Below are 5,000 nucleotides of genomic sequence, written 5' to 3'. Positions count from 1 at the left end.
CCAGCCAGAAAGTCATCTGCGATGTTCGCCAGAGACTCAGCCTCATAGCTCCGAAGGCGCCCCACAAGCTCACGGAGCTCCTCCACTACGCCTCGGAGCCTCCCAGAGGTCTCAGTGACCAACTGGGGTGCAGGCTGCGGCTCATCATAGGCCGTCTCAATGGACGGGCGGGCGACTCCTATCATCGTCGCACCGCCCGTGTTGCCAGCATCGTCAACATCATCGGTGTTCGATGTGACCTCTTGGCAAAACGCTTGGACCAACTCGCGGTAAGCCTCTTGTCGACGCTTACCCTTGATGGCTTCCAAGGTTCTATTGGGGAACTTCTCATGGAGATATTGGTTTAAAAAGAGAATCCCCGCTGAGGTGGCTGTAGCCTCAGCTCTTGCCATGAGACGCACCTCCTCCTCCGACCATCTGGCCCTAACGCGTTCCACAACGACCGCGTTGTTGGCTTCCACGGGGTGCGCAATACGAGTGTGCACACCGAGGCCTTGCCTGTTCCTGAAGTCCCTGCCGCAGAGATCGCATGCAACGGGCGGTTCACTTGCCTGCTGTTCGGCAGTGGCATTGTCGCGATCCTGCGAGGGAGGAACCTGACGCTCGTCTGATGGCGCTTCGCCACAAGTCGCATCATCATTCACGCGTCGAACATGCAGTGCTCGGGCCATCCGAGAACCCGAGCGTGTAACCATTCTTTCATTTTCCATTACATATTTGCTGCATGTTGGGGGAGCAAACGGATTGACAACCGAGAGTCCCCCGAAGCCGTTCCTTTCTTGTCCCCACAACTCACCATGGAATCGGCACATGGGCCCTTGTGGGGTCCTTTGGGGAGCACTTCGCTGTGACATCACTTAGCCGTCGCCTACAGCCACTCGCTATTCAAAATAGGCGACGTTACCAGGAGTACCACGAGGAGGTAGATGCACAACTTGAACGTGAGAGGCTGATGGTCCTAACAAGAGGACTAATATCGCAAAGCGCTTCGCATCACGTCCCTACTATAGCCCTCATTCACCACACCCACTGCTCTCGGAGCTGATGTTAACTCCGGCTTTTGTCAGAGTCTTTACAAGCCACTTTGTCCTGTGATGGAGTACAGGATCTCCTTGCGTGCATGTTTCGCAAGGTAGGCCGCATTATTGCTAGCGGCGTGTTGCTTTACGCGGCGTGTTGCTTTCACGGCGTGTTGCTTTGCGGCGTGTTGCTTTATGATATTATGTATAAAGCATTCATAAAAAATTAAAAACTCTTGACAAAAAAGGGGACGAAGCAAGGCGGACCATTGATCCGCCCGCTCCGTCCCCTCAAAAGCAGTGAAAGTTGTAGTTAAGAGAGCTATAGCCAACCATGACTCTCAGACCCCAGGATCAACCCAGAACATCACCCGTGTAGGCCGGACCTTAATCCAGCACCGACACAAGATCAGTAATGAGCGTCACCCGGACGTCCTTAAGAGAGTCATAGTTACTCCCGCCGTTTACCCGCGCTTGCTTGAATTTCTTCACGTTGACATTCAGAGCACTGGGCAGAAATCACATTGCGTCAACACCCGCGAGGGCCATCGCAATGCTTTGTTTTAATTAGACAGTCGGATTCCCCTAGTCCGTGCCAGTTCTGAGCTGAGCGTTGAATGGCGGCCGAAGAGGACGACCACGACGGCTCGCGCCGCCACGGAAGCCTCGCAGCAAGGAAGATCCGCGGGAGGCCAAGGCACGGGACCGAGCTCGGATCCCGGGACCGGCGCGAGAACGCCGACCGTTCACCTCGCCCAGGCCCGGCACGTCAGCCAGACCCGCTTCCCGACCAAGCCCGACACGCCCCGCTCCTCAGAGCCAATCCTTATTCCGAAGTTACGGATCCAATTTGCCGACTTCCCTTACCTACATTATTCTATCGACTAGAGGCTCTTTACCTTGGAGACCTGCTGCGGATATGGGTACGAACCGGCGCGACACCTCCACGTGGCCCTCTCCTGGATTTTCAAGGTCCGAGGGGAAGATCCGGACACCGCCGCAACTGCGGTGCTCTTCGCGTTCCAAACCCTATCTCCCTGCTAGAGGTTTCCAGGGAACTCGAACGCTTATACAGAAAAGAAAACTCTTCCCGGATCTCCCGACGGCGTCTCCAGGTCATTTTGGGTTACCCCGACGAACACTCTTACGAGGGCCCGAATTGTATGCGGTTCCGCTGCCGGGTTCCGGAATAGGAACCGGATTCCCTTTCGCCCGACGGGCGTGTGTCTTTATATACATCATCATCATCATCATCAAAACGTCGCTCGCCAGCGGCAACGGAACGCGCGCGTAAAGCGACGTTCGTGCGCGACTCGCTCGGTTCTGCTGTTTTGTTGCTGTGTTTCTTCGACACTCGAGTATATTGTACGCCGTCATTGACATAGGATTTCTCCTAGGGCTTAGGATCGACTGACTCGTGTGCAACGGCTGTTCACACGAAACCCTTCTCCACGTCAGTCCTCCAGGGCCTCGCTGGAGTATTTGCTACTACCACCAAGATCTGCACCGACGGCGGCTCGAGGCAGGCTCGCGCCCAGACCCTTCTGCGCTCACCGTCGCGACCCTCCTACTCGTCAGGGCTTCGTGACGACGCGAGAGACCTTGCGACACCGTACCAACAAGACACGACGCGCCCGGCGCTCCCGTTGCCGCCCCACTTGCCGCTGACGGCAGAGTATAGGCTCGACGCTTCAGCGCCATCCATTTTCAGGGCTAGTTGCTTCGGCAGGTGAGTTGTTACACACTCCTTAGCGGATTCCGACTTCCATGGCCACCGTCCTGCTGTCTTAAGCAACCAACGCCTTTCATGGTGTCCCATGAGCGTCGAGTTGGGCGCCTTAACTCTGCGTTTGGTTCATCCCACAGCGCCAGTTCTGCTTACCAAAAATGGCCCACTTGGCACTCTGATCCGAGATGCTCGTGGCTTCATAATTCAAGAAAGCCAGAGATCTCACCCATTTAAAGTTTGAGAATAGGTTGAGGTCGTTTCGGCCCCAAGGCCTCTAATCATTCGCTTTACCAGATGAGACTCGTTCGCGTTCCGTGGGGAACGGTCGAGTGCCAGCTATCCTGAGGGAAACTTCGGAGGGAACCAGCTACTAGATGGTTCGATTAGTCTTTCGCCCCTATACCCAGTTCCGACGATCGATTTGCACGTCAGAATCGCTACGGACCTCCATCAGGGTTTCCCCTGACTTCGTCCTGACCAGGCATAGTTCACCATCTTTCGGGTCCCAACGTGTACGCTCTGGGTGCGCCTCTTCTCGCGATGAGAACGAGACGCCCAGGGAGTGCGAGGCCGCATCGCGACGCGGCCCATCCTCCCTCGATCGACGGCCAGGGTCGATCTTCACTTTCATTACGCCTTTAGGTCTCGCGACAAGTCCCAATGACTCGCGTACATGTTAGACTCCTTGGTCCGTGTTTCAAGACGGGTCCTAAGAGTACCCAAAGCAGTAGCGTCGCCGACCGGTATAGATCCCCCTCGATTCCCACAAGGGAATAAGAGGGACGTTCGACAGGCCTGTCGAAGGTGAACCGTACTTCAACCAACAGCGGGCCAGGACCGGGGACGGCGCAAAGTCCGTAACCTCCGAGTACCGTGGCGCGCGCTTGCGACGGCCTCGACGCACCGTAAATAGTGCGGCCTGATACCTTGCGCGTACCGCCGAGCAGCCGGCCGGGCGACCGGGGGTTTGTCGCGTGCCGTTTTACCGGCGACGCGACAGTCACCGCACCCGGACCGTAGACCGACACCCAGCGGGTCGCGACGTTCTACTTGGGGAGAAGTGCACGACGACGAGCGCCGGACATCGACGCACGGTAGCGTGCCCGCGCGAGAGCCGCGAGGACTCCGCGGGACATCGCCCACCGACGCGAAGCCAGCGCCGCTGACGATGAATCTCCCCGTTCGATCTTTTGGGTTTCTTAGGTTTACCCCTGAACGGTTTCACGTACTCTTGAACTCTCTCTTCAAAGTTCTTTTCAACTTTCCCTCACGGTACTTGTTCGCTATCGGTCTCGTGGTCGTATTTAGCCTTAGATGGAGTTTACCACCCACTTAGAGCTGCACTCTCAAGCAACCCGACTCTAAGGAGAGATCCTCCCGAGACGCGCACCGGTCGCTACGGGCCTGGCACCCTCTACGGGTAAGTGGCCCCATTCAAGATGGACTTGGACGCGACGCGACACCTCGGGATAAGCGGATCCTCCCAAACACCACATTTCCCTGCGGCGGAACCGCGGGATTCGGTGCTGGGCTCTTTCCTGTTCGCTCGCCGCTACTAAGGAAATCCTAGTTAGTTTCTTTTCCTCCGCTTAATAATATGCTTAAATTCAGCGGGTAATCTCGCCTGCTCTGAGGTCGTCAAAGAGTTTAGTTTTCGATAACCGTGGCCGCGCCGCCTCCTCCGCCGGCTCTTTTCTCACTTAGAGAGCGAGCGTCGGGAGAGCGGCAGCGCCGGCACAGCGGCTTCGCATTGTACTCGGAGGAGTGGCGAGGAGACGTGTTGTTTGTGACAACGATTCTTCCACGCGCGGCTCGCAGCCGCTAATAGGAGGAAATGTAAGCCGATCGAATCTCGTTCGAGTTGTCTGCTTGCAAACAACGAATAAGATCGGCGCGGATCGCGTCATCTTCGATCGCCGGGGACGCGAGATACATTGCGAGCGAGTGTGCGCGTACACGTACATCTCTATCACCCACATCCTTCAAATTTTCTCTCCGCATATCGTGTGTTATGCACGGATATGGGATACGACGGGGCGAATCGGATTCGACGAGTACACGACGACGCGTGCCGGTCCCCTATATTCGTTTTCGAGAATTTCGTGGACTCGGACAAGCGGTCGGCTCGCGATTCACCCGCGTTAAGGAGGGCTCTCTCGCTCTTTTCTCTCCGCGTACCGCCGGGCGACGACGCGCCGCGGTTCTCTCCTACCGTTTGCGCGGAAGGTGGCGCGCACCAAGACTCGCGCGTA

The 5,000-nt window shown here is 56.8% G+C and overlaps 1 pseudogene; it reads right to left on the bottom strand.

Annotated features, from left to right (window-relative positions):
- LOC138943938 (large subunit ribosomal RNA) overlaps positions 1–4,386 on the bottom strand; it is an 8,479-nt pseudogene extending 4,093 nt beyond the window's left edge.
- Positions 4,387–5,000: the final 614 nt, after the last annotated feature.

This window comes from Polyergus mexicanus, unplaced genomic scaffold, assembly GCF_030449975.1.
Source record: "Polyergus mexicanus isolate NDT 795.1 unplaced genomic scaffold, iyPolMexi1.0 SCAF_61, whole genome shotgun sequence".
NCBI classification, from domain to species: Eukaryota; Metazoa; Arthropoda; class Insecta; order Hymenoptera; family Formicidae; genus Polyergus; species Polyergus mexicanus.
The sequence above is the reverse complement of the archived record's forward strand: the minus strand, read 5'-3'. Positions and strand labels throughout refer to the sequence as shown.